We start from the raw sequence: 17457 nt of genomic DNA, 5'->3' as shown, positions 1-17457 counted from the left end.
CTATAAGCATTGGGGTGCATGTACCCCTTGCTCTGAGTATTTTAAGATGCTGTTTAAAAGGCACAATATTCATGCTCCTGCCTGGCCCTGTGCCATTCCAACCACTCACTAACTCACTGACAAGCCTCCCTCTGCGGTTCACTTCATGCTCATAGGTCCAGCAGCCTCTCATGATGACTTAGCAGACCATCAGTTTTCACTGGATTTATATGGGTGGCTACCTTTGGAGTCTATCTGAAAATCTGTATGATATTATGTCATGTGACTGTGAGATGGCTTTTAGCAGCTTCTGCCCTACCTTCTGCTTGTTCCAGTAGTAGGTTCTTGGTTGAACAACTGAGAACTGTCTGGTGGGACAGAACACATACTGTGGACTCTTAATTTATCTCATCTGATCTAAGATTTGCTTTTAAAAGTGTTTGATTTGAACTATTGGGACCTCATCAAGATAAAACGCTTCTGCACAGCAAAGGAAACAATAAAACTAAAAGGCAGCCTATACAATGGATGAAGATATTTGCAAATGACATATCTGATAAGCAGTTAGTATCCACAATCTGTAAAGAACTTATCAAACTCAACAGCCAAAAACCATATAACCCAGTTAAAAAATGGGCAGAAGATGCGAACAGACATTTTTCTAAAGAAGAAATCCAGATGGCTACCAGACACATGAAGAGATGCTCAACATCACTCATCATTAGGGAAGTACAAATCAAAACTACAATGAGATATCACCTTACACCAGTTGAATGACTAAAATCAACAACACAGTAAACAATAGATGTTAGCAAGGATGCAGAGAAAGGGGATCCTTCTTACACTGTTGGTGGGAATGCAAACTGGTGCAGCCACTCTGGAAAACAAGTGTGGAGGTTCCTCACAAAAGTTAAAAGTAGAACTACCCCACGATCCAGCAATTAGACTAATAGGTATTTACCCAAAGGATACAAAAATACTGATTTGAAGGGGTTCATGCACCCCAATGTTTATAGTAGCATTATCAACAGTAGCCAAATTATGGAAAGAGCCCAGTTGTCTGCCATTGACTAATGAATGGATAAAGAAGATGTGGTATCTGTATACACAAGAATGAAATTTTGCCACTTGCAATGATGTGGTTGGAGCTACAGAGTATTATGCTAAGCAAAATAAATCAGTCAGAGAGACAAATATCATAAGATTTCACTCATATGTGGAATTTAAGAAGTAAAACAGGTGAACATAGGGGAAGAGGCAAAAAAGAGAGAGTGAGACAAACCATAAAAAACTCTTAACTATAGACAGCAAACTGAGAGTTGCTGGAGGGGAGGTGGGCCTGGGATGGGCTAAATGGGTTATAGGTATTAAGGAGGGCACTTGTTGTGATGATCACTGTGTTATATGTAAGTGAGGAATCACTGAATTCTACTCCTGAAACCAATTTTACCACATATGTTGACTAAGTAGAATTTAAATAAAAAATTGAATTAAAAAAATTAAAGTATTTGATTTGAGTTGATGAAATTGTGAAACTATTCATGCCTTAAGAATTTTCAGGGCACCTGGGTGGCTCTGTCAGTTGGGGTCTGACTTTTGGTTTTGGCTTGGGTCATGATCTCACGGTTTGTGGGTTCAAGCCCCACATCGGGCTCTGTGCTGGCAGTGTGGAGCATGCTTGGGATTCTCTCTCCTTTTCTTTGCCCCTACTCTGCTTGCTCTCTCTCTCTCTCTCAAAATAAATAAATAAGCTTAAAAAAAAGAATTTTAAGAAAGACTGGATTTTTTAAGGAAGTAGATTTTTTTAAACCTAATTGCTTAAAGTCATAATTGAATTTCTTAGAATTTTAATATTTATCCATTTTACTTACTTGAATATCATTGTTTTAGTTCCACTTAAAAAAATCTGTTGTCTGTGTAAAATGGGTCAACTTTAGACTTAATAAGACTTATAAATGTTTATGTATATATTGTGAAATGATCTGACATTTTATTTATTTTTTTATGTTCTGAATTATAAAAAAAACTTTTTTATTGAGTATATTTGACTCATGTATGCCTTATGTATTTAAGGCATACAATGTGTTAATTTGATGCACTTATATACTGCAATGTGATTGCCATTCAGTGATATTTAAAATCTTTGTCACAATACATAATTATGCTTTCTTTTTAGTGGATAGGATAATGATGTTTTAGTCTCTTAGCAAGTTTGTTGACTGTATTGCAATATTGTTGTCTGTATTCATTATACTGTGCATTGGATCTCTACATCTTATTTACTACTCATTGCAAATTTGTACCCTTAAAACAACATTGATCTTATCTCCCCCACTCCCTAAGGACATTTTAAGTTAAGGGAGTAGTTCCTCATTATTGAGTAGACTAATGTTATGGTAGAATCAACCTTTGCTCTGTGCCTTTTCATCCTGGTCAAAAACTTTCTTGGGGCGCCTGGGTGGCGCAGTCGGTTAAGCGTCCGACTTCAGCCAGGTCACGATCTCGCGGTCCGTGAGTTCGAGCCCCGCGTCAGGCTCTGGGCTGATGGCTCGGAGCCTGGAGCCTGTTTCCAATTCTGTGTCTCCCTCTCTCTCTGCCCCTCCCCCGTTCATGCTCTGTCTCTCTCTGTCCCCAAAAAAAAAAAAAAAAAAAAAAAAAAGTTGAAAAAAAACTTTCTTAATTTCTCAACATTAAAAAAGTTAAGAAGTATTTTTTACAACTAATGTCAATATAAAGTTTTCAATTAGGTCAATAGTCCATTATATAGAAATTATAACATTAATATTATTTAAATGATATATTGAAAATAAAAAATAAGTTGCTAAGTACTTTATACATTAATCAAGATACATAGAAGCATTCTTCCTGCAAAATTAGTGATCTTATTAAGATACTGCTCACCTTTTAACTTCTATTAGAAAATTAATGACTTGAAGTGGAGATAGCTAGAAATGTCTTAATGAGTTGACAATTTCTTACTCAATAGCAAATTCTTGATGTGTTATTTTGGTAACAAGTTTCCATATTCTTTAGGACAGTTCTGTGACTCAGATGTACTTACATTCTGAAAGCCTCATTTAATGTGGCAGGAGTTTAGCTGAATGCATATGATGTTTGACAGTTTTCTCACTAGGATTCCAGGCATATGAGATATTCTCTCTCATGCTGTGTACATTTTGACTTATAGTCTGATAAAATTATATCTTCAACTATGATTGCGCATCAATTAGCCAACAGTTGTAACTGTCCCATATAAGTCTTATTTTTCTTAATAACATTTAATGTTAATAAATAATATTTCTTAATAACATTTAATTTACTCTCTTAATTAACATTTTTAAGACATTTAAAACAAATTATAATTTATTTCATAAAATGTATAACTATAAAATGCATGGCCATAGAGATTAAATTAGATTTATTATTATGAAGGAATGAATATGACTCCTGCTTCAAAAGAGAAATGTACCTTCTATGTTAAATGAAGATGATTAACTTGTAGCTACTTGAGAGCCTCTCCTTAGCAGACATTTATTACATGTCTCTGCTTACAAAAATTACTAGTGATCTGAAGAAAGACATTTATTTTAAACAGAGACAAATAGGGCCCCTGGGTGGCTCAGTTGGTTGGGGATCCTACTTTGGCTCAGGTCATGATCTTGCGGTCTGTGAGCTTGAGCCCCACGTCAGGCTCTGTGCTGACAGCTCAGAACCTGGAGCCTGCTTCGGATTCTGTGTCCCCCTCTCTTTCTTCCCCTCCCCCACTCACACACTGTTTCTCTCTGTCTCTCAAAAATGAATAAATGTTAAAAAAATTAAAAAAAACAGAGACAAATAATAAGTGTACATTAAGGATAACATCTTCCAGATAATCTAAATCAAAATCCAGTCATCTTATGTATATATAATTGCAGAGTGATTAAAAGCTCTACGTGGAAAGACCATTCATGTGGTCTAGAAAAATATTCCTTCAAGAATTAGATTTTTAAACAAGCTGTTATGTTAAAAATGTATTAATATACATGCTAAAAAATGTGAACAGTTTAAAAAGTATAGAGTGAAAAGAAAATTTTTCTTCTTTCCCAGTGTCCAGTTTCCCAGTCTTCTTGCACCAGAAGCAACTTTCTGTTACCATTTTCTCATGTGGGTTCCCAGATATATCTTATATGCACATATATCTCCTTTAAAAACCACAACAATAAAGGGGAATATAATATAAACATTGTTTTATATTTTTGCATTTTATTGTCTCCACTTATATGTCTTGGTTATTATTTTAATCAGTATATAAATACATATAACTCATTCTTTTACTGCTGTGTAGTATTTTATTACATAGCTGTACCATAATTTATTTAACTCTTTTTTTTTTTAGATCAAAACATTTATGTTTTGTGTTACAAAAACAAAAATAAAAAATCCAAGCAGGTAATGAAATAAACATATTTTAGGTGTCCCATCCTAGATTCTCTGTCCTAGAATTTAGTAACAAGTTCAAGCTTAGGTTGCTTCAACACTTCCAGATGCTATGAGGTCTCCATCTTATAACCATGTGTCTCTGATTTACCTCCTATCAGATTGGAGAAGTTACCCTCTACATTGTCAAAATCCCAGTTATTTTCCTAGACATCTGCTTCTTCATTTTCATCTAAACCAGCCCAGTCTTCCTTGGGGAACTCCCTGAACTCGTTGTCCTCCCAGAGACCTAAGTCCACCAGCTGCTTTTTCTCTGACATTGCAACCCTTCATGCCAAAAAAACCTCTCAGGCCAGTGGCAAAGTTGAAATCCTCACTTTCCCTCACTACTGCTGCCTGTGAGGAGGCCGGCTCTACCTTAAAGACATGAGATATTTAACTCTCTTTATTATATGATTTTAGGATTCTTTTTCTATTCAAGCAAAATCATCATGAACTTCCTTGTACAAGGGTCTTTGAATAGAAATGAGAGCATAGTGGTGGAATAAAATGTTAGATGTGAAATTGTTGGGTGAAAGGGAATATGCATTTAAGTTTTGAATTATATTAATTATTTTGCTAAGTTTCTTAATGTGTTGCTAAACGTATAGCAGCCCCAACAGGGGCCACCTGTCATACTTCACTCTTGCCAACAGCACAGTATGTTTTCAGTTTTTTTGAACTTTTCAATTTGATAAAGTAGAAGATAGTATTTCATTGATGTTTTCACTTCTATTTCTTTACCGTAAGGCTGAATATATTTTAAAGCTTTTTTAAAAGATGTTTATTTATTTTTGAGAGAGACAGACAGAGTGTGAGCAGGGGAGGTGTAGAGAGAGAGAGGGCGACACAGAATCTGAAGCAGCTTCCAGGCTCTGAGCTGTCAGCACAGAGCCCGACGTGGGGCTCAAACTCACGAACCGTGAGATCATGACCTGAGCTGAAGCTGGACACTTAACCGGCTGAACCACCCAGATGCCCCTAGGCTGAAAATATTTTAACGTGTATTAAAACCATTTGTTTCCCCCTTTTCAATTATTCATCAAATATTTATTGGCCATGTACAATAATATGCCATGCATTGTGCCAGGTAATGTAAAAATGAACCAAATACATCCAATCTGTGATTCATGTAACTTACTCTCTAGTAGGGAGGTAGACATGAAACAGTTCAATGCAGAAACAATTATTTGATTACCATTGTGCTAAGGGTAGGGTGTCATAAGAGTGTATAACAGAGGGCCTATCCTAGTCTAGGAGGTTAAGGAAGACTTCCTGGAGAAATAAACTGAGACCGGAAGAAGTACTGGAGTTAATAGGATGCCAATAGCAACATCCCAATGTCTTGGTCCCCCTTTCCTACCTCTCCCAGATCCTAGAGAATGACTGTACCTCCTTCCTATAGCAGACTCAGGGCCACCTCACCAAGAGCTGATCAGAGAACAAGATGGGAATGCAAATCTGATTCAGTCATTTTCATTATTTGATCTGGTAAAACATTTGGTGCTCAATGTTACTGCTGAAATGTTCAGCAATGTTACTGCTGAAATCAGTGATGAGATTTTGTTTTAAAATATGTTAATTTTAATATCCTGTTTGTTAATTTGCCAAAGATCAAGAGATAAATAAATTGAGTTCATCCGGACTATTTGATAAAATGACAAGTTTTTCTTCCCTCCAAATCTTACATTCTTTTTCCTTGGACTATCAAAAATCAGATGCTTTCACATGACCTTAATGTTTTACGACAGTTGCAAAATCATGGAAGTTTGCTGAAAATATCTTTTTTCAGTTATAGCCCTTTAAAATATTGAGATCTTGGTCAACTAATCTTCAACGAAACGGGAAAGAATATCCAACAGAAAAAAGACAGTCTCTTCAACAAATGGTGGTGGGTAGGGGCACCTGGGTGGCTCAGTCGGTTAAGCATCCGACTTTGGCTCAGGCCATAATCTCATGGTCCGTGAGTTCAAGTCCTGCATCGGGCTCTGTGCTGACCGTTCAGAGCCTGGAGCCTGTTTCAGATTCTGTGTCTCCTTCTCTCTGACCCTCCTCCATTCATGCTCTGTCTCTCTCTGTCTCAAACATAAATAAACGTTAAAAAAAAAAATTAAAAAAAAAAAACAAATGGTGGTGGGAAAACTGGGCAGCAACATGCAGAAGAATGAAACTGGACCACTTTCTTACACTGTACACAAAAATAAATTCAAAATGGATGAAAGACCTAAATGTAAGGGACAGGAAACCATCAAAATCCTACAGGAGAACAAAGTAATCTCTTTCACCTTGGCAGGAGCAACTTCTTACTAGACATATCATCAGAGGCAAGGGAAACAAAAGCAAAAATGAACTACTGGGACTTCATCAAGATAAAAATCTTCTGCACAGCAAAGGAAAAAAGCAATAAAACTAAAAGGCAGCCTATGGAATGGGAGAAGGTATTTGCATATGGCATATCTTATAAAGGGTTAGTATCCAAAATCTATAAAGAACTTATCAAACTCAACACCCACAAAACCAATAACCCAGTTAAGAAATGGGTAGAAGACATGAATAGACATTTTTCCAAAGAAGACATCTAGATGGCTAACAGACACATGAAAAGAGCTCCACATCACTCATCATCAGGGAAATACAAATCAAAACTATGATGAGATAGCACCTCACACCTGTTAGAATGGCTAAAATTAACACAAGAAACAATAGATGTTGGTGAGGATGTGGAGAAAGGAGGACACTCTTATACTGTTGGTGGGAATGCAAACTGGTACAGACACTCTGAAAATCAATATGGAGGTTCCTCAAAAGTTAAAAATAAAACTACCCTATGACCCAGCAATTGCACTACTAGGTATTTACCCAAAGGGTACAAAAATAGAGATTTGAAGGCGTGCATATACCCTGTTGTTTATAGCAGCATTATCAACAGTTGCCAAACTATGGAAAGAACCCAAATGTCCATCAACGGATGAATGGATAAAGAAGATGTGGTATACACACACACACACACACACACACACACACACACACACACACACACACAATGGAATATTACTCAGCCATCAAAAAGAATGAAATCTTGCCATTTGCAACAACGTGGATGGAGCTAGGGTGTATTATACTAAGTGAAATAAGGCAGTCAGAGAGAGACAAATACCATATGATTTCACTCATGTGGAATTTAACAAACAAAAGAGATAAACATATGGGAGGGGGAAAAAGGGAGAGGAAGGGAAACCATAAGAGATTTTTAACTTTAGGAAACAAACTGAGGGTTGATGGAGGGAGGTGGGTGATGGGTGTTAAGGAGGGTACTTGTTATGATGAGCACTGGGTGTTTTATTAAGTGATGAACCACTGAATTCTACTCCTAAAACCAATATTGCACTGTATATTAACTAACTAGAATTTAAATAAAAAATTTGAAAAAAGAAAAAAATACTGAGATCATGAGTGCAAAATTTCATATTTGCATTATAGAGAAATGAGAGCAAGAAGACATTTTTTAATTAAAAAAAAAAGAATGAAATTGACAGTTAGCAAATAACTTGGGGAAAGAATTCTGAGAAGTCATGTGACCTTAACCTAGCCCTCATCATGTCACCTTGTAATCATATCATCATGTTCTAATTCTGTCTGACACCATCTGAGGATTGCATTGTGTAGTTAAAAAGATTTGGGTTGCTCCCCAATCTGAACCATTGGTACTGTAAGATCCATGTGGTTATGACTAGTATATTAAATTCTTGAAGACTAGTTGGTTTGGCTTTTGTGGGATGTTAATAGCTACTTTGATAGCTACATGGGGTGCTCAACCTTTCTTTACAGTTACCTTGGAAAATCACATCTGTATTTTTGTTTGCTGATTTGTTTATTGTAATTATTTTTTATTTTTATCAAAGTAATCATCCACATAATTAAAAATAAATAGTATTACCTCACTTTTCTGCAACTCTTATTCCTAACTTCCTAAAACTACCCACTATTTAGTATTTTAACTGTTTTTCCAAGTATTTGCCTCTGTGTTTCTAAATGTGGAATTTATACTGCTTTATCTTGATTTAATAATTTTAGAGAGTATATTATATATGTCCTGTTATGGTAGATGTGGATTTAACAGTTTAGTACTCAGAGTATCAGGCTGCACCCTCCTTCCTCTGCACACCCCCACCATAAAAAACCCCAAAACAATTAGAATGCTTTCAAGTGAGGATTACAGAAAACCCTGACTCTACTGGCTTAAAAAAGACATTTATTATTTCTATTTAACAGAAATCTAAACACAGTGTCTCTCAAAGCTGCATAATTCAGTGCATCATCAAAACATGAGTACTTCTGAGCTTTGTTTTCCTATCGTTGGGGTGTTGACTTTGTCTTTAAGTTGCCCTCATGATTGCTGAATGGTGGTAGCAAATTTAGTGGTCTTTAACATATATCCACAGAAAGAAGAGGAGACTGACTCTTCCTTGCACTTCTGTTTAAGAAGCCCTTCAACTAACTGACTTGGATCTAATTCTCTTCCTAAAACTATCACAACTGAAGAGATGGATGGGATTATCATGATTGGGACTAACTAGATTTACCTTTTGGGTGTGGTATTGGGATCAACCTCTCCTAAAGAATGTTGCCAGAAAGAAAATTGTAGATACCTGAACAAAACCTAGGTAGAAGGGGCACCTGGGTGGCTGTCGGTTAAACATTTAACTCTTGGTTTCAGCTCAGGTCATGATCTCATGGTTTGTGAGTTTGAGCCCCAGTCAGACTCTGTGCCGACAGCAGGGAGCCTACTTGAAATTCTCTCCCCCACTCTCTCCCCTCTCTCTTTGCTCCTCCCCCACTCGCTGTCTCTGTCTCTCTCAAAATAAATAAACAATCGTAACAACAACAACAAAAAACCTAAGTGGAAGAAGGTGGGACAGGGAAAGAAGGAATATTGGGTAGACAGCAGCACTCCACCATCATAATAGAATTATAATTTTTGGTTCAATAATTGGATAGCATCATACTATGTAAATATTGTTTACTCCTGAGCCAAATAATGTATTATGATTTCATTTCTTTGCGTTTAGAGTTCTTGTGCTTGTTCTTCCTGGAGTTGATGATTGTAACATTTGCTTTATGCTTGTGTACCTTTCAGTACTTATCCTTAATTTTTTCCATGAGATTTGTCAAACTCCTCTCAATAATTTCTCCAAAGCTAGGCAAGTCACATAGTTTATTAACTTTGTTTTTTCTGGGAATTTCCTCCCAGAGTCCTCTTGACTGGTTCTCTGTGTTGGCTGTCATCCTGCAACTATTCTTTGACTCATTCCTAAAGTAGACACCCTGGTTTTTAGAAACCGTGATTTTTCTGTTTCTTGATTTATTTACTTATTTTGCTGGACACATTTTAATTTTCTAATAAAGGAAGTAAACTTGTTACCCTTTGTATGTCTGTAAATGCTTTTTAGTACACTCTAAAGCCTAGCCAGGTGGAAATTCTAAGTTGATTATAAGTTGCAAGTCATTATCTTTCAAAAATTTTAAGACTTCTGATCTTTTGTCTTCTGTCATCTAAGGTCATTATTGAGAAGATCAACACCATTCTCATTTCTGAACATTTGTATGTGATCTTTTATTCTCTCTTCTGAAGATTTAAAGGATTTTCATGTTATCCCCAGTAGTCACTACTTATGTGATGCTGTCCTTGGAATGGGGCTTTTGAAATTAATGGTGTTGGTCACTTGGCCAAGTCCTTTTAGGCTACAGACTTCTGTCCTCAGCACCACTAGTTGTCTTGAATTACTTGTTAGATTATCACTCTTTCATTTGGTCTTTTTTCCTCTTCCTGGTACTCAGAACTATCAGATGTTCCATAATCAGGACTGATTATTCAATTTTCTTATCTTTTGTAACTTTCTCCTATTCCCCTGCTTGCTTCTTCTCTACTTTCTGGAAAGACTTTATTTTCTGACACTTCTATTTAAAATTTTTTTTTTTTTTAGCATTTATTTATTTTTGAGACAGAGAGACAGAGCATGAATAGGGGAGGGTCAGAGAGAGAGGGAGACACAGAATCTGAAACAGGCTCCAGGCTCTGAACTATCAGCACGGAGCCCCACGCGGGGCTCGAACTCACGGACCGCGAGATCACGACCTGAGCAGAAGTTGGTTGGACGCTTAACTGACTGAGCCACCCAGGCACCCCTCTGATCCTTCTATTTAATTAGAAAGTTTTTAGTGTATAGATTTTTTTTTTAAGAGAGAGAGAGAGAGAGAAAGTGTGTGTGTGAGTGGGGGAGGGGACAGAGAGAGAATCTTAAGCAGGCTCCATGCTCAGTGTGAAGCCTGATGCGGGGCTCAGTCCTACAACCCTGGGATCATGACCTGAGCTGAAATCAAAAGTGAGACACTCAACCAACTGAGCTACCCAGATGCCCCTAGTATACAAATGTTTAATTTCCAAGAGGTCTTTCCTGTTCTTGGATTATCTGTTTTCTTTGTACCTGTTCTTTTTTTCAGGCTACATCTTCTCTTATTTCTCTGAGGCTATTCTTTATAAGTTTTTATCTCTTCTTTGTATTGTGTCCTCCTTTTCCCTCCCACTCCTCAAAAATTTTAAGTTTTCTTTCTCCCTTTCTTTTCATATTATTTGCTTGTTTGGGTCTTTCTAAAACATGTTGCTGTTTTCCAGAAACATCTGATGAATCTTAGGCATTCATTATATTTAAGGGTGGAGCCCTAAACTGTTGGTTGGCTGTCTGTGTGTAGCCACTTCTTCTATGAGGTCTTTCATAATTCCTCTAACGTATGTGATTTTTTTACCCTTTTAATCCCCAAAGCATTTTGAGTCTTTCCTATGGCATTCATATTCTGCTTTACATCAGTTTCCTCTAAACTAGCCTTGTAAATGTAAACTCTCCTGTGAGATATGGATTCATTCCCCTGGGATAATGACTTTAACCAAGGCTGGATAACCCTGGAGCATTTTGTGTTTCTTCCATTTCACTGTCAGTGCTGCTTATCACTGTCCATTCAGGGACATGGTTGGAATTCCTGCATTATCCTTGCATAATCTGGTAAAAACAAGTATAGAATAGTTTGGTAAATTTACTAAATAAAAGTTACAGGTATTTTTACATTTTCATTGATCTCTGGGCAGGGCAGTTATCCTTTAAGTCCTTGGCTTTGCCATAATCAGGGAGCAGCAAATGACACTCCAAGAAGCCACAAAAGAAGGATTGCTAAGAACTAGAGTGATTCTTATGCAAACATTGTATCAAATTGGACTGTATAATGTATGCCTCTCAACTCAAGACAAAAATACAATCAGAAAAAGTGTTTCTTTGAAGGATGATGGGGGGCACTTGGGTGGGTCAGTCGGTTGAGCGTCCTACTTCGGCTCAGGTCGTGATCTCGCAATTCGTGAGTTCAAGCCCCACGTCAGGCTTTGTGCTCTGTGCTGACAGCTCAGAGCCTGGAGACTGCTTCACACTCTGTGTCTCCCTCTCTCTCTGCCCCTTCCCCGCTCATACTCTGTCTCTCAAAAATGAATAAACGTTAAAAAAAAAAAAAAAAAAAGAGTGGGATGCTTCACCTACTAAGACACCCAGGCACCCCTGTTCTTGAAGGATAATGAAGAGCTTCTAAGCAATATAGTGCTTTCCAGCAACAGTTTTGATTAAAGAAAAAATGTTTCAAAGTGAATATGTTTTTCTCAACTTCTTTAGCAATAGTCATTGTTCACTTGGTTATTAAGAAAATATATAAAGTACATATTTTAAAGAAGATAAGAATGATTTTAGTACTAATAGATTAAATACTGAACTTCTGTGTTAAGGACTAGAAAGAATATTTACCTTGAAATATTGTTTATATAATTATATATCATGAAACAATGGTTGGTGGGAAAATTAATTATGTTTTTAAAAAAATTGGATCAATTGATGTAATAGTTGATAGAAAGCTTGCTAAGAGGATGGAGGGATGGCTAAATGGGCAAGGGGCATTAAGGAGGACACTTGTTGAATGAGCACTGGGTGCTATATGTAGGGGATGAATCACTGGAATCTAGTCCTGAAACCATTATTGCACTATATGCTAACTAACTTGGATGTATATTAAAAAAAAAAAAAGAAAAAGAAAAGAAAGCTTGTTAAGATTTTCTGAAAGAGGAAAAGGTAAATTTTGTTGATGGTGAACAGTTCAAGATTTGCTTCCCTTTGCAGTGGAAAAAAAATTGACTCTGACCATTTTCCTGAATCTTAAAGTTCATTGCTTAATTAATTCCCTGAAAACTGTAGTGTGTGAGTATGTATGTTTATGTGCCTGTGTGTATACTTGGCAAGGTTGAGGTGATAAATGGAGAGGAAAACAGTGCTTTATCTCAGAGAAGCCTTACCTTACTTTGATAACTCAAAATGGGGAAATAATGACAAAAATAAAAGTAGATGTGCATTTAGGATAATCTTGCATGTGTTCAAGTGATGGTCAAGAAAGTGTGGCAGTTTTTAAAAATTGGCTGCAATTTCTTTGACACCCCTACTATTGAGAGAGTACATTTCCCCTTCCTTTGAATCTCAGCTGGCTTGTGACTCACTTAACCAATAGATGCAGCAGAAGTGATGCTGTGTCACTTCTGAAGCTAGGCCAGAGAAGTGATGTAGATTCAGGTTTTGGAACCCTGAACCACCATGTAAGTTCCCATGCTGCCATGATGGGAGAAAATCTAGGTTACACGAGGTGCCATGTGTAGCTGCTCAGCACCAGCTAAGATCTGACAGGCAGCATCACCAGCCAGACATGTGAGTGATTATACCTCTAGGTAGCTAGCACTTCTTTCCCTCCCATGCCAGAAAGTCAGTCCTAGCTGTTGAATCTTCCTAACTAAGACATGAAATACCATGGAAGCAGAGGCAAGTCTTATTCACTGTGCCCTGTTGTAATTCCTGACTCACAGAATTCATGAGCATAATAAAATGGTTGTTTTAAGGTGCTAACTTATGGAGTAATTTGCTACATGGCAATAGTGACTAAAATAGAAGGGATCGGGGTGCCTGGGTGGCGCAGTCGGTTAAGCGTCCGACTTCAGCCAGGTCACGATCTCGCGGTCCGTGAGTTCGAGCCCCGCGTCGGGCTCTGGGCTGATGGCTCAGAGCCTGGAGCCTGTTTCCGATTCTGTGTCTCCCTCTCTCTCTGACCCTCCCCCGTTCATGCTCTGTCTCTCTCTGTCCCAAAAATAAATAAACGTTGAAAAAAAAATTAAAAAAAAAATAAATAAAATAGAAGGGATCAAAGGGAGTAGATTCATTAGATTCCATGGGAAGAAAACTAGGTTAAGAGATGACTATTGAGTGGAAGCAAAATTTCTTTCTTTTTAATTAATTAATTATTATTATTATTTTTTTAAGTTTATTTTTGAGACACACACACACACACACACACACACACACACACACACACACAGAGCATGAGCAGGGGAGGGGCAGAGAGAGAGGGAAACACAGAATCTGAAGCAGGCTCCAGGCTCTGAGCTGTCAGCACAGAGCCTGATGTGGGGCTCGAACTCACGAACCATGAGATTATGACCTGATGATTAAAGTCTGATGCTCATCCGACTGAGCCACCCAGGCACCCCTAGTAGAAGCAAATTTCTAAACACACGGATAAGCCATGAGCAAGGCTTCATGTGGTGGTCCTTAATTCTGCTGATACCACCCTGGGAACTCTCCTTCATGCATATTACTTTAACGGCAACCACAAGAATTGCACAAGAGTTAAAATACTAATGTTCTCTTTTTCTGTCCAGTCTTTCGTGAGTTGCTCCAGCTTTAATGGAATGTTGCTGGATGGTGTAGTTCCCCTTTCTTAGAGCTGTTGGTTACATCTGAAACAGTGTTTTTAATACTGACAATGAAGTTATATTAAGAACATTAGTAAATGGAATCATATCAAACATTAGGAAGTTAAGTTCACACATGTAGGACTCCACACTGTATAACTCATTTATCTAATTTACAAATAATGTCACTTAACTCTTATAGGTGGGTAGTTAAGCTCATGGGCACACTCAGTCTGAGCTGTCACCCAGCATTTCCTGAGATGCCCAGCAAGCAGCAAATCTTGTAATTCAGAATTTTCTTTCAAGTTCACTCCATTTGTTTTTTTTTTTTTTAATTTAAGTAATCTCTATACCCAATCTGGGAATGTGAACTCACAACCTCAAGGTCAAGAGTCATGTGCTTTTCTTACTGGGCCATCCAGGCACCCCAAGTTCACTCCCTTAGAACCATCATTTCCCTTTACTGTTGCTCCTGACTCTGCTGTTTTTGTTTTTGTTTGTTTGTTTGCTTTTTGGCTGTGAACATTTTTACCTCTTACTTCCATTGAAGATACTGATGGAGCAGTAGGCATCAACTCACTAAATTCTTCTCCATACATCTTTCTGGGGTTGCCGAGCTATGGGTACACAAACTATTTTGATGTTGATGGAGGAGAGGATACCTGATCTTTTTGCAGACGGTTGCCAACTTGTTTATCCTTTTCTTTTATTGCTTTTTCTCCAGAGAGGTGCTTTCTGTTTCCATTGTTTTGGGGTTTTTTTTTTGTTTTTTTTTGTGGACCCTTGTTTTCCAGGACTCTCTTATTACATGCATATATTGTACTGAGGGCAAATAAGAATTGAGGTGGGATAATATTTAGTCATAACTTAGATGTGTTAACATTTAACTTTCTTTTTCCCCCCTCTATATTTAACCTATGTTGTTCATGAGTCCTTGTTTCCTCTAATAGTAGAAAACACTTGTAATAGGATCTATGAATGGAAGTTTAAGCTGGGATCCTAAAATGACAAATGCCAGATAGCAGAGTGGATTGTGAGATCACAGAATAGAATTTGTAACATTTCAAGGAAGTTTCTAAACCTTTCTCATATTGAAGTTCTAAAGGATAGCATTGGAAATGGGAAGAAGGGATTGACAGAGGATGTTTTTGAACAGAGCTCTGTTGTAAGCTTTCTGTACCTCGTTTTCCCTCATCTCAAACCTGGAGAGAAGAGTTTCTCAGAAATCTTGATACATGATTCATGCAGTTTGGGGGGAGGAGGGTGGCAGTGTGGACTGGTGTCTGACTTCTGACTGAAAAATGTAAAAGGCAGGAATGTGGACTATCCAGCTGATCCAAGGTGGGAGCAAAGGATGCGTGTGTGTTTACTCCATCAGATACAGTCATTGGGAGAAAGAACAGACCTGGGGCTCTTTTAAATCTTGTCTAAGCCTAGACTGAGTGATAGGAACCCAAGGGAGAGAACGGATGGTGGAATGCTGAGGTGGAGCAGTTAGGCAAAGGAAAATGCATTCACCAGGACTAGAAATGAAGTTGAATATTCCCAGTGAGCATTTCTGAAGGGGCTCACAAAAGGTACTATAAGTTAGAGCCAGCTTTGGACATCTGTCAGACCAGAGGGCAAGGACCATGGATAGTCTTGATCAAGTACTAACTTTCCTGTTCTCCTTCCCTGCTCCTCTTTCCCTTTTCTCCTCCTCCTGCTTTGACCTTTGATGAGTCAGAAAACACAGCTAGCAAGGTAGCAAGATAGGGGTAGAAGCCTATGTTGGGGAAATAGCATCATGTTCCATTCTTTGGGGCTACCTATAAAGACCCCAGTTGAAAGAGGGGAAAGTTGAATTGTTAAATCAAATTAAATTGATAATTACTTGAGATTGCTTTTATTACCTGATTACTTTTTTTTTCCTGAATTGGTATTTTGTTTGCAACTTGATGTAACCATTTGGGCTTTTTGTTATGTAAGAATGACCAGAAAAATTCTGGGACTGCCTGAATTTCCTCCAGGGTAAAAGGAAGGAACCAAGGAGCAGACTATGTATATGAACTCTCCTCTTCCCCCAACCTAGAAAGGTCTTTAATCCTTCTTGTGGGGCTAAAATTCTGCCCTTCCTTACTTTCTAAATGGCACTGTTGTTATAAAACTCTAAAAGAAAAAAAAAAAGTCTTTTGGGCTTTGGCTAATATCTTGCCAGTCAAATCTTGTTGCAATTCAAAACAAAACCATTACTGTACCTTATCAAACACTTGTAACTTAGTCCCTTTGCTTTTTTTTTTTTCCAAAAAGACAAAATGTTTTATTTTAAAACATTGGAAAACCATTGAAAGACAAATGTCCATTATATAACTGTGAACGTGAAATATTTGGAAACTGTAAATTCTCTAAAATGTGGTAGGCACTTCTAAAGAGCTAAATACTGCAAATTATTCTACTGTATGTCTTTTCTAATATCAACAATACTTGATATGATGAAAAATATCAAGAAGACCCAACTAAATATTCAAAGTCACCATCTTAAGTTCAATGTAATTACACAAGTGAAAGTTTTGTCCAAGATGTTCCTGACATGGGAAGCTTCTAGATGAATTTCAGAAATGTTAACAAAAGTATCTTCCTTTTCTGTCTCTGAATGTTTGAATACTGTTGTATTGTTGGTTAAAATCCACTACAGATATGGGTTCAAGGCCAGCCCAAGGGTCTTCAAGCATTGAAGGCTTGAAGTAACTTTCCAACTCATTAGACATTCTTTTTTCTCCACCACACCCTGATCCAAAGGGTGTAGATGTCCTTGAAGAACCCTCGGGGTGGGTTTCCTGCTGCCCTGGGGAGTATCTGAATTGTAACCCCGAGGGTGACTTGGAGTAGGAGCCAGAATAGCTGCCAGGGTACTGAGACCCAAATCACCCCTCTTTCCTTCTACTCCAGGAAGCTGCTGCCCTGTGGTGGAGATTGGCTGCTCCTGTAGGGCCTAGACCCGGCCCAAACCACAGGCAGCATGTGGCACACAGTCCCCTACCATCACAAGAGGAGGGTAGCTGTGGTCGCCTACGCCCAGGTACCCCGGAAGCTGCTTCCCTTAGTCCCTTTGCTTTTGCTTTGAAACAGTTGTGTCTTCTGTGAACTGATGAAGAGACTCAGTTGGCCTCTTTCTTCTAGGCTATATGTAGGGAGCTTCAGGGAAACCAGGAATTACTAAAGGT

General features: G+C 37.9%; 2 pseudogenes; both read right to left on the bottom strand.

The window, feature by feature from the left end:
- Window positions 1-4505: 4505 nt before the first annotated feature.
- On the bottom strand, window positions 4506-4715 carry LOC147578522 (26S proteasome complex subunit SEM1 pseudogene; annotated as a pseudogene).
- A 12139-nt stretch (window positions 4716-16854) lies between these two features.
- Window positions 16855-17157, bottom strand: LOC147578521 (M-phase-specific PLK1-interacting protein pseudogene; annotated as a pseudogene).
- Between the last annotated feature and the right edge of the window lie 300 nt (window positions 17158-17457).

Source organism: Puma concolor, chromosome C1, assembly GCF_028749965.1.
Source record: "Puma concolor isolate L17-30 chromosome C1, mPumCon1.1.hap2, whole genome shotgun sequence".
In the NCBI taxonomy this organism is placed as follows: domain Eukaryota; kingdom Metazoa; phylum Chordata; class Mammalia; order Carnivora; family Felidae; genus Puma; species Puma concolor.
The sequence above is the reverse complement of the archived record's forward strand: the minus strand, read 5'-3'. Positions and strand labels throughout refer to the sequence as shown.